This window comes from Lissotriton vulgaris, chromosome 5 (genome assembly GCF_964263255.1).
Source record: "Lissotriton vulgaris chromosome 5, aLisVul1.2, whole genome shotgun sequence".
Taxonomy (NCBI): domain Eukaryota; kingdom Metazoa; phylum Chordata; class Amphibia; order Caudata; family Salamandridae; genus Lissotriton; species Lissotriton vulgaris.
Window position 1 is genome coordinate 1,315,660,443 of NC_141693.1, and position 13,298 is coordinate 1,315,673,740.

General features: G+C 45.5%; 1 protein-coding gene across 8 annotated transcripts in view; it reads left to right on the top strand.

The window, feature by feature from the left end:
* ANKS1A (ankyrin repeat and sterile alpha motif domain containing 1A) overlaps positions 1 to 13,298 on the top strand; it is a 1,304,293-nt gene that overhangs the window by 850,564 nt on the left and 440,431 nt on the right. The window lies entirely within an intron of this gene.

Genomic DNA, 13,298 nt, shown 5'->3' on the forward strand with positions numbered 1-13,298 from the left:
GCATTGAGTTCACCTACGCACTTTTTAGGGTTCGCATTTACCGCGGTTCTTTTTCTGGCCGCAGCGGAGGCAGCTTCTCTATAGCTTTCTCTCCCTTCGATTTGGACCTTGGTTTTCTGTTTGAAAACAGAGCGTGAAACGAGGAACACGGATGGTTGGTGAGAACCCGTCATGGTTCTGAGGGATCAGCGCAGCCAGGGAGTGGCGGAGAGATCCGAGGCTGGTCTCTCTTACCGGATGGGAGACACAACTGACACGGTCCCACATTGAGGCGGTAAGGCGTATGCCCTGTAAGATCGGAAATACAATGTCAATAGTAGGATACTGTCTCTGGAGTGGTGGGGGCGGAGGCTTACAGATCACGGCATGGGAATGCAATAAGGACACAAAGAACGAGGATACATTGTTACCGCCGCCGATAGCAAAGGACAAGCAGGGGAACGAGCTGCTCTCAAAGATTACTCAGAGTGTGAGGGGGTTACCAGCCTGGTCTCTGTGTGCACGCTACTCGGTGGTGCACAGGTTCACTGCAGCAGGAAGCAGGAGCAGGTTTGGGAGTCTTGTATGGAGGAGTGGGGTATAAACGACGCTAGTTTAAATGCAAGTAATGCCTGCCGCCCCTTGAAAACACCTGTTGCTAAAGCAGGAGTAAGTCGTTACACCTTACGAAATCAAGCTGTTAGCATAGCACCAGCCCCTCAGAAGTTACTGGCTACCGCAGCTGTAAAAAAATCCTCCCTACATCACGGGCAGGAAGAACAAACCATAAAAACAATCATAGTCCTTCGGTGAAAGTGAGAGGGAAAAAGAAAGAGATCAAAAACACTGCATTGGCAACTTCTAAGGTCACCCCCTCTCTGAAATCATTTTATAAAGTTCTTTCATTGTCAACCGCAGACAAAGCAGAGAAAATGGCCTCCAGTCGCACTCCAACCAGTATACCATCAAGTATCGGTATAGAACGACTGTTCCCTCCCTGCCCGATCTATCACCTCAGCACTCAATGTCTCTGGCGGAAGATAGGGTTCATCCCTCAATAGAACTCTCAAACAGCTTCTCCGCTTTGGAGATACAAGACTCTGTACAAGATCCTGTATAGGATGATGCGAATAAGGAGGTGGTTGACGGCTCTCAAACAACCAGGGAAGGGGCACACACAATCACAAATACTATTCCATCATCAGCAATTAATCCCATTTCTTTGGCAGATATTTTGCTGGGGATAAAAGACGATATGGGGAAGAGATTCGAAGAAATGGGGAAAAGATTCACAATTTCAGAGTCCAATCAGGTTGCTATTCAGGCTTCCTGCGAGGTGCTGGCCAAGAAGGTGAAGGAGGTCGCACTACCGACAGAGGCATTAGAAGCAGAGATGCCCAGGATCAAGGAGGCACTTAGTACAACCTCAGCCCACATGAACAAACTGGCGCAGCAAAATCAGGAAATGAAAGATGATATCGAGAGACTTGAAAATCATGCCAGAAAGAACAACCTAAGAATCTTGAATGTCCCCGAAGATATGGAAAGAGGAGATATTAAGAAATTCGTGGTGGCATTACTTAAAACTACAATCCTGAAAGACTCCACTGATGAAGATGCGGCCCTCTTAGTGGACATACAGAGAGCACACCGGGATCCATATAGACAGAATCCAGAGAGAGAGCGTCCCAGAAAGATTCTGGTGAACTTTCTGACATTTTCTATTAAATAAAGGATCCTGTCCGCAGCACTAAAAACCGGGCCTATAAAGTCAAACTCGTTCTCCAGACCTTTTTCCTTTACAATCCGCTCTGATATTTCACATACAACTGCCATCAAGGAATGGGAGATGGGCAAGAGGCTTGCAATATTCAATTCTTTAGGAGCCCGTGCTCAGATGAAGTTTCCTGCAACTCTCCGCATAATGTGGAATAACCACATGTACAATATACAACAGATTGATGAGGCAGACTCCCTTATAGAAAAGATTAGGACGGATGGCAAAGGGGGAGGCGGGGAAGGTGCAGGCTGAGCTTGGTAGAACATTTTCAAGAGGGAAGGGCCCAGAGAAAAGGATTTAGCAAATAAGAAGCACTTGAGACTACACACATATTAGGTAGAAAAGCAGAGCTCACTGCCCTAAGGCAAACTCAGTTTGAATCTGATATTGTTTTGAACCTAACATAAACACATTTACATAGACACATGGGGGGGTTGGGGGGCGGGGGGGGTTAAGGGCATATGCCCAAGAAGAAAAGGAGGGCGGGAGAAGATAAGGGTAGGGGTAGGGGGTAAGGAGCGAAGCACGGGTGGGGATGCAGGGGGGAAAAAAGGAAAAAAAGAGTTCTCATTCCATCATTATTTCCAGAGTCTTTCAGATGTGCAGATGGAGGCACGGGGGGACAGGAAAAAAGGGGGGGGGGGAGACACTATAAATGGCCCATAATAAAATATCTTTCATTTCATGGAATGTAAATGGGCTCCGGTGTCCCAGGAGAAGGAGACTGATATTGTGTTTTCTGGAGCAATCTCCGGCCAAAGTCATTCTCCTCCAGGAAACACACCCAAGCGCTATTGAAAGCAAAATTATCTTTGGGAAAATAAAATGGATAGGCGCATTTAGTTGTTCTGGGCTGGCGGGAATAAATGCGAGTGTTGCAGTTCTGATCAAGGGTGAAGCCAGGGGGATTATAAAATCAACATCTACAGACCAGTCAGGGAGATGGGTTTTAACACAAGTTGATTTTAGTGGCTCCAAACAGACTATTGTTTCGTATTATGGCCCAAATATAGATGACCCCACCTGGCTACTTAAAGTTCAGTCCAACTTAATAGAGAATACCTCCCCCATGATCATAGGAGGGGATTTTAATGTCCTTCTCATGCCTCTGAAGGATTGTTCCAATTATAGCCAGCATGTCATTACCCCACGCTCTAGACGAACCATGGTTAACATGATGCACGAGGTAGGCCTTATGGATCTTTGGAGAATGAAGTGGGGGGGGGGGGGGCGAGATCTGGTTTTACGTATTTTAGTAAAAAACATGGACCCGCCTCAAGACTAGATTACGTATTGGTGGATAGGCAGGGATTGGAAGCTATCTCTGACATCAAATTGCTACCCACCATTCTTTCAGATCATGCCCCTATTATGTTCACATCCTCGATCCAGAGAATAAGTCATACTCCTGTCCCTAGATGGACTTTAAAAAGGGCTGCACTGCATAATCAAGACATAGTCGATGCAGTTATCAACGCAACTAATAACTATTTTATAGATAATGTCGGCTCCGCCGCCATAGAATTATATAAGGCCTATATTAGAGGACAGATCTATAGCCTTATTAGTTCCAATGACAAAGAGGAGGCGTTGAAATTAAAAAACCTGGAAGGTAAAATCTCTGAGCTGGCGAATAGAAGGCACATTGTAAATACTGACAGCCTGCCACAGGTTTTAGAAGACTTGGAACGCCTGCGGCTTGAATATCGTGGGCTGTTGGACTCAAAAGTGAAGGCACAATGGGCCATACATGCAATGGATAACTATGAATGTGGAGAAAAGGCCGGGGCTATACTGGCCAGTAAAATCAGAGCGGACCGGGTCAGGAATAATACAAATAGTTTAGTCATTGACGATCAGGGAACAACATCTTGCCAACAGGAGGACATGGAAAGACACCTACTCTCACTATTCTCTGAATTATATGACGAGAAAGAGCCTATACCTGATTCAGGCAACACCTTACAGTGGTTAGAGAGCAAGGCACTTCCCAGACTAACGGACCAAGGTCTAGATATCCTCAACAGTCCATTCACTGAGGAAGAAATTGGCATTTATATCAAAAAAATAAAGAATAATAAAGCCGCCGGCCCCGATGCCCTCCCCGGGGAGCTCTATAAAATATTACAGGACACTTTGGTGTTACGACTTTGCCAATTGTTCAACTATATATACAGCCCGGTGGGAAGGATACCTCCCTCCTGGCAGGAGTCCACAATTGTGTTAATATTAAAACCGGGGAAGGATCCCTTAAGGGCCGATTCCTTCAGGCCTATCTCCCTGCTAAACGCGGATTACAAGATCTTCTCTAGCGTTCTGGCGGGGAGATTGGCAAGGTTAATCCCACAGCTTATCAACTCTGATCAAAAAGGTTTTGTGCCAGGAAGATACATACACGACTTAACCCTCCAGCTGTTTGGAAGCATAGACTTAGCAAAGACGCGGTCGGAACCCCTGGCAGTGGCGGCTTATGACGCGGCGAAGGCTTTCGACCGCGTCAACTGGAGCTTTATGTGGGATGTGCTGAGCACGATGGGCTTCGACACAATTTTCATACAGACATTGAGGGGATGCTACGAAGGAGCATCCACCGCAATATTACTGAATGGCAGGTTGACATCACGCTTCAGCGTAAAGAGAGGAACCACACAGGGGTGCCCTATCTCGCCCCTTCTATTCGATCTCTACATCGAGCCTTTGGCACAAGCGCTGCGGTTAGACGATCAAGTTACACCCTTCACTGCCTTTTAGCTGCAAGGTGGTGTTATATGCCGACGACTTGCTAATCTACACAAGTAATCCGGCTGAGGTCTTCCCTAGAGTGGAAGAGATAATGAAAGACTTCGGTAAACACTCTGGGTATTTGATAAACAACCAAAAAACCGAAATAATGTGCTGGGGTGTAGACAATTGGGGGGGAGCCCGAAGCACTCAGTTTTGATACTTACATATAATAGTAACACCAGACCTTAACACTGTAGCATTGATCAATATAAAAAAAAGTGGCCAAGGATATCGACCACCTTTTCCTGAGGTGGCAGAACCTCCAGCTTACAATCTATGGTCGGATCAACCTGGTTAAAATGGTTATTTTACTGAAACTAACATACCTTTTTAGGTCTCGCCTGTCGATGCGCATGCGCATCGAGCAAGCGAGACTATGGGGGCTTATCCACTCTTAGTCCAACTTGCAAGGAATCGTGGCGATTCCTTGCAGTGCCCGTGACTTTTAAGCTCAATGCGCATGCGCATTGAGCTTAAAAGCGCGTGCACATCAGTTCCCTCATCCGCACTTCTCCTCCCCCCTCGCACCCTCCCCTGCCCGCTGTGTCGCATTTCTCCTCCCCCCTCCCCTTATCTGTCTTCCCTTCGTCTGTTCCCTCTCCCCGCTCCGCCCCCTCCCCTGCCCGCCGTGTCGCATTTCTGCTCCCCCTCCCCTTATCTGGCCTTCCCTCCGTCTGTTCCCTCTCCCCGCTCCGCCCCCTCCCCTGCCCGCCGTGTCGCATTTTTTTTTAATTCACCACTTACCCCCTACCCCCCAGCAATACCTGTACCACCAGAATGATATGGGGTGTTACTGTGCGTGATTGTAAAACGAGATCCATAGTCATGCCTTTTCCGCCACGCAAACGGGGCGTTCTGTTATTAAATTCTGATATAACTATATGGAATTCGATTTCCCTCCTGGGCATTCCAAAATGTTTCATGAATGCGCGGTGGAGACGTCACACCTGCCCCTATTTTGGATCGTACCAGGTCTTCAACAACAAAGTTGTGCGACCAGACCGGAAAACGTAATCAGATGGGCCGGGCTTCATGCCTACTACTGAAAGGTATGATTCCGCTCATTGACCCGCTGTTCTTTACATCAGACGGACATTAACCCGTTTCTAAATGGCCTTTGGTGTTACTGCTGGGTATTCAAGCTTTACTTTTTTTGGGACTGACGACCGTCTCTACTCAAGGCTCATTGTCTGTTAACAGGGTAGTATTGCGTTCCACAACGGTAGTCCAGCTGTAATTACGAACGTGAAAATTAGCCCTACCCAAGATGGCCGCCTTGTCGCCTGTATTAAGGCTGGCGTCGTTCTGAACGGGAAAACGTAATATTTCCAGATGACCACTTTTTGAACTATTGGAATTTTGTTGGCACGATCCAATCCCTATGTAGTTGTTCTTATATTGCCAATTTTATAATGCAAATTTCAATTTATACACTTCTGTTTAAATATATCATTGTGAAAGTCTCTAAAGTTTTTTGTATAGCGCGAACCTGGACATGTACCAATTTACAACAAAACCATTCAGACTAACACATCTTTTAAGGTGCAGGAAGGGGGCATATATTTTTTTTGTTATTGCAGTTATTAAAGCAATTTGCCCCAAAGGTATGGGAGCGCTTTACATGAGCATCATGTTACAAGGGTACATACATTTTTTGGTAGGGGGAGATTAAATGATTTGCCCAGAATCACAGGCTGTTAAGCCAACACTTAACACCAAGATTGGAACTTGGTTCCCTATGGCCAAAGTGGGTAGCTCTGACTGTTATGCCACATCCTCCTTTTGAAATGACTTGTAGCTTAGGCGCAAGAGCTGTCTACTTAGGAATGGGAAAGGCTCAAATTGTCAAGCCTGCAGGCTCTGATTAGGCTTCTCTTTATTTTCATATTTTTTTACAGCAGCCAATAAGATTAATTAATGTGAGAACACTACATTGCTAATTAACACCAATCAACATAGTCACATGTACCAATCACAGAGACCTCAACTCTACATAATCGCAAACTGCAATTTTACGCTCTCTTTGCTACTACGTAGCCATTTAAGCGTCTCGTTTTCAATATATATGTCGATGAGTATGATTACTGTGTTAGGTTATTGTGTTGTGTATTTCATGGTTAATTAGACACTGATACTAACATACCTAAGAAACTGTTTGAAATGATCAGAAACCAATCTACCTGAGAACCGATCTTGTTTCCACAAACAACAAAGCACCCCCTAATTGTTAAACCGTTGCCTCCTTTTTTGCTTAAAAAACATCGCAAATTACTAGCAATATTGAGATCGCTCTCAAACTAGTTTCGCACCAACCCCTCCTCCACCCCTCCACAATAGATAATGAAGCCTGGCTGTATAATCGCCTCATCGAACCGAAAAATAATACCTCCTGGTCTAGCTTCATAACCTTTGATGAGATTCTGGTGACGCTACGTACGTTTAATTATGATATTCCGAGCGTTAAAACATACACTGCCAAACGCGCCTTCACATCCTCACCCCCTCATCCTCACACACCCTCACTCACCCTCACACCCCTCACAACCCTCACACCCTCACTCAGCCTCACACCCTCACACACCCTCACACACCCTCACACACCCTCACACACCCTCACCCACCCTCACCCACCCTCACCCTCGCACCCTCTCACCGTCACCCACTCTCCCTCACACACCCATACCCTCATCCCCTCACCCTCACACACACTCTGTCACCCTCTCACCCTCACACCCCCTAACCCTCACCCTCACACCCCCTAACCCTCACCCTCACCACCTTACACACCCTCACTCACCCTCACACACCCTCAAACACCCTCACTCACCCTCACACACCCACACCCTCACCCTCACACACCCACACCCACACCCTCACTCACCCTCACACCCTCACACACCCTCTCACACCTGCTGCACTCTCCTGCTCTCTGGAGATGTGGCCTAACGACCAGAGCTGCCATCTATGTCACGTAAATACAAAACATGTTGCATTCCAAATGCTATAGGTGTCACATTCGCGAAAGTTATAACTATTGGCGTTGTAAATGACAAAGCTATCAATTTAGCTATTTTAAAAACCAACAAATAAATAAAATATTTGTCATTTACAAGACCAATAGCTCCAACTTTTCTAATGCGAGACCTATTGCATTTCCAATGCTTGTTAATATGATACCATTGACTTTACCACATAAGGTCTTAGCCAGAATCCAAGGGAAAATTGGCAGCTTTATTTGGGCAAACAAAAACTCAAGGATTTCTTGGAAAAAGCTGAAAAGAAGATTACTGAAGGGAGGTCTTGCGCTCCCTGAAATTCTCTGTTATGCTTTTTCTTTCCAACTGAAAAACATTAGATGCCTCCTTACCAGCCCTGATGATTCCAACTGGGGTTGGATACTGAACACAATGGTGGCCCAAGAGGGGGGCGGACCTGGTTTCCTTTATAAATTTGGCGTGCCAAAATTTTACAAAAAGGTACGTCTCAAGATACTGGAACATGCACTTTTAGTATGGACCAGAGTCAAAGGGAGATGGGGCATAAAGTATTACTCAGATCTTGCCCCAATTTGGGACTCCCTGGGCCTGACGACATGCTTTAAGGACAGTCTTTCTCTTTCCATCAGGAGAGCAGGTATAACAGTATGGGCAGATATAGTAACATCGGAGGGAGTTCTCCCATGGGAGGTCTTGAGAACGAAGATAGGGGATTCTTTCTCTAGATTCAAGTATATTCAGATCTGTTCTTGGTTTGCCGCTGAGAGAGAGAACATCGGTGGGAACAGGAATATCGAGTCTGCACTTCAATCCCCTAGCCCAATGAAGAAGGAAGTGGGAATGTGGTATGGGAAAATGTTGCAGGAGGAGGAAACGGCGTCCCCCCCAATGTATCAATTCTGGAATGCCTCGGGGCTGGAGACGACATTGGTTGCTCTTTATGACAGATCTCTCAATACCTTGTATAAATATGTCCGATCAGCCTCCCTGGAGAAGAATCACTATTTTACCATCAACAGGCTCTACTACACGCCAAAATAAATTGCGAAGTTTGTTACTCACCCTCCATCGTGTTCAAGATGTGAGTTAGTGGAAGCAGATGACATACATCTCTTTTATGACTGTCCTTCTCTGGGTTCCTTCTGATCTATTGTTGAGAAGGCCTTAGATGGCATTTTTAAAACACAAGGGTCCTTGACGTTAAATTGAGTTAGTCATTTTTGGGATGGATGTTCAGCTTCTTAGTTTATTAAGGGGGGCACAAGTGGCATTATTTTTTAATCTGATCATAATAGCGCGTAGGGAGATCTGCAAACTCTGGAAAGACACTAGCCCCCCCACATATGAAAACTGGTTACGGGCGGCTTTGAGCACTGCACGGTTAGAATTTAGTTTGGCACAAAAAGTAAATAGCACAACATGGGATCCTTTATTAGACTGGAGAAGACAAATGAGGCTGGTCTAAGGCCTGGCTGTCCTATGATTACACCAGGCCTCGGTATAAAGAGGCAGGGCGGGCATGTCCAGGCCATTGCAAGAACGCCAACCCCGGGTGCCCACGACGACGGAATGGGTTGAGAAAGTTTATTTGCACAGCTTTTGGTGGAATGAGGACAAAAAAAATAAAAAAATAAAAAGATAGAATATCCCTCTGAAAGAGCATTACCGAAGGTATCTACCTTGTTCATTTTTACAAGAAGTTCTCTATTCTGGAAATGGTTCCATTAAAGGCTTATTTCACAGCTTTAACCCCTTGCGTGCGGGGCGTATTCCCCGCCTGTGCTGACTCCGCCTTGCGCGGGCGGAGTCATGACGGAACAGTTCCGTCATCAGCACAGCTCAACCGATGCTGATGACGGAACCGTTCTGTCATCAGCATGGAAGGGGTTAAAAGGCAGCATCTGCTAATTGCAGACCAATGCACTGAATCATGTTTCTCTTTGAAAGCTACTGCAAAGTTTAAAGTAAAATACCAGAAAATGGAAATAGCAAATAGTCTAGCCTTGCTGGAAACTTGTACATATTTCAATCTACATTAATATTATGAAGGCCATCATCCATCAGGCTGATCAAAGCCTCGGCCTGTTTTCTAATTCAGTGCTTTCTGTAGACATACCTATGGCAATGGCTTGATCAGGCCACTGGCTAATACAGTTTCGCTGGATATCTGGGAGCCCGCATATTTGGGCCACAGATAATAGGAATAGGATGACCAGACCTTGGAGTAAAGTAGAACCCACCACAGTGTTCAACGATACTATCAGACAGTCTAAAATATCTCAGGTGGGCTGGATACTGATAATGATCTAGAAATGGTCAACTCAAGGTTTGGATCTGCAGCAGATGTACTTGATCGCAATAAACCTTTTAATATCTGGCAAAGAAGCCCTAGAAAAAGTGGTGTAAGCAGCTAGAATGCAAATTGCAATCTAGCTATCGGCCTGAAAATGAACTTGCTTATAAAATGGTGCTCAAGAAATGTTAAAAAGCGGGAGCAAGATGGCGGCCTTGATCTCGGCCGAGTAAGCTGGTGGTCAGCTCCTCTGGTCCGTGGCTGCCCCCCTGGCTGATTTTTGGCATTTTGGCATTTCCATCCCAGTAATTCCTTTTTGAGAATATTCTAACAAGCCTGAGTCTCCTTCTTATGGCGCTTACCTCTCGTCTGGATTCCGTGAAGTCAGGACTCGCCGTCAAGCTGCTTTGGATCTGGCGGGCAGCTCATTACTCTGGTCTCCGCACACCTGGGTCGGCGTCCTGGGTGGAGCTCCAAATTCACGGGACTAGCTGCCTATGCCTGCGTCGTGATTCCGTGACCTCGACTGGGACCACGACTACGACTGGGGCTGCATTTTTCCAAATGCCACCTAAAGTTTTATCGAAGGCGGCGGCCGCTGCAGCTTTGAAGACCCGTGGCTCCGCTCGAGCTAATCAAGAAGTCGAACGAAAAGCCCCAAGTGAGAAAGAACATGCGGCGGTTCCCGCGAAAACTCCTCCACCTCCTCCATCATCTGCCGGCACAATTTCGAAGAAAGGGCAGACGCTACTGGAGCTTTTTGATCAACTCCGATCAAAGGAGAAGGCAGCAGCTCCACATTGCGGTCAGGGAGGTACCAAGAAGATGCAGCCCGGTGTAAAAGGAGTGAAAGGCATGAAAGACTCTGCTGGTAAGGAGGGGGCACTAGCTATGGTCACCTTGATTCCTGAGCTACTGCAAATTGCTATAGTTCAGCAACTAGCTACGGCTACTGGTATAGACTTGACTGCTACTGATGCTTCCCTGCAGACGGGTATTGAAATTTCTCAGTCAGCTGAACAGATTATGATGGATAGTTCACTACAGAACACCGAGCTCCCTGATCCCAATAAACAATCGGAGGACTTATTAGAGAAGATTTCAAATCTAGGTCCTGCCAGTTCGCTATATTCTACTACCCAATGCATTCTGGGAAATAAAGTCCAGGCTGCTAATCAAGTTATTCCTGCCTTGGAACCAAGTGTCAATTTAATCCCCCCTCACTCTGATGTTTCTTCAGCAGAGCATTTCTTAGACACAAGGGGCTCAGAGGTTAGTGAGGCAACTGACAAATTCTACTCTGTCTCAGATCATTCGCTATCGGGTGAGGATGCCGAGCTTCAATGGTCTGATTATGATAGTGAAGCAGGTGACTGGCGTCTCAGTGAGGCCTCGAAGGATTTAAATCCAGCTGACTTTAAAGACACAGTTCGCAAGGCTCCGGGTGCTAAAACATGTGCATCAATTACTGACGAGTGTGTATAATAACCTATCAGAAGAAGATTCCGCAACAAATAAGCGAGTTCTAGATGATAATTCTCAGGGCGCTCTAACAGAAGCTATTGAAGAGGTGTCTCTTATAACAATTTACCAAACCATTATTATGCATCGGGAAGCAACAAGGCAAGAGAATATGCGCACACAAGGTGCGTGTTGTAAAATGCAGAATTCTCTTTGGCGTGTTGTTAAAACATGTACCGGCACTTCTGCAAGGGTTGCCGAAGCTGAAGAGCGGATCTCTGCTTTAGAGGACACTGCAGCAGCTCAGAAGGATCTTGCAATGGAGAAATTAAAGAGCAGTGCAAGGATATTCTCTGGAAACTTTCTGATTTGGAGAATCGAGCAAGAAGGAACAATCTGCGAATTTTAGGTATTGATGAAAATAAAGAAGGTGAGGATGTAAGGCAGTTCATAGTAGACCTTTTTAATGAGGCTTTTCCAGATGTCACGCAATGGGACTGGAACCTTGAAATACAACGAGCGCACAGGTTTCCATTTCATAAAAAGCAATTCTCATCTAGTAGTAACAATGCCTATCCTCGTGCCATCCTCGTCTGCTTTAATAACTTCCTTGCTCGTGAAAGAATATTTGATTTAGCTAGACCAAATAAGAAGCGAATGGCCAAGAACTGCCAATTTTTTGTTCAGCCTGACTTTTGTTCAGAAACAGTTGATCGCCGCTGGCATCTTCGCAAACTGATATCTTTATTTCAGGCCAAGGGCGCTCAGGCATTTTTGCTTTTTCCAGCAAAATTAAAAGTCATCTTTAAGGGCCAAACAAAGTACTTTCTTTCTGAGATACCTGCTAAGGAGTTTCTAGACTCTATTTAGTGTAAATTGTCTAGGTTCTTATTCAACTGGGATGTGAACAAAGGAAAAAGAAAAACATTTTTGGGGGAGAATTTGTAAAGCCTTAAGATGACCTGTTTGTTCTATATTCTATCTTAGTATTCTTATTTGTTTTCTGATGGTAGGGTCATAAGTAATGTTCAGACAGGGGGACCACGGACATAGCGGAGCATGGGTGCTCACCAACTTAACCATCATAAGGACCATGGTCCTGCTGCTCCATATGGGGGGTGAAGGGTGTGGGGGGGGAGAGGGGCGGGGGGGTGTGTTGGTGGTGGGTGATGGTCAGGAGACAGGTCGTTTCTGCAGGAACATGTTTGATTTTTCAAAATTTGCTATATATAGTGCCAATTGTCATCTTGTGCGTATGTATTCTTAGAGGATTACATTTTTGCTCGACTAGTAAAGTGGCTTTTCAGGACTGTTGGCTTTTGATAAATTCTATTGGGGGGGGATAGGCTAAGATGTGCGACCTGGAATATCTGTGGACTGAATAACCCTAACAAACGCAGGATTTTTAATAAAATGCTCCAAATTATGCAGGTAGACTTAATCTGCCTGCAGGAAACCCATATTCCCTGGAGTGGTCGAGGATGTCCAAGATTTCCTAGGAATGATTTAGTTGCCTGCACTCGCCAAACATCTACAATTAGGGGTGTAGCTATCCTGTTAAAAATCGGGGTTGGGTTGGTTAAAAGGGTCAAAGAAGATAACTGTGGTAGATGGATTGTTTTGGAAGCATTGGTAAATAATCGCCCTTTGTCCATATGTTCGATCTATGCTCCTAACCTTGATGGACCTCAAGTGTTCTGGAATTTAAATATGGAACTAGCTGGATGGTCTCATCCAATGTTGTTGTGTGGCGATTTCAATATTGACATTTCTAGTCAAATCAATATATTAACGCACCGTGGTTATGTAGGTCGGAAACCCCAAGTTTTTAAGGCCCTCCAGACCCTTGTTGTGGAACATGGCTTGATTGATGTGTGGCATCATTATTATCAAGATAAGGATGGCTATACATTCTATTCAATTCCGCATAAAAAATGGTGCGTCTTGACTATGTTTTTATATCCGACCAATCGATCGGAACTGCAAAGATTGAAGTCACTCCTAG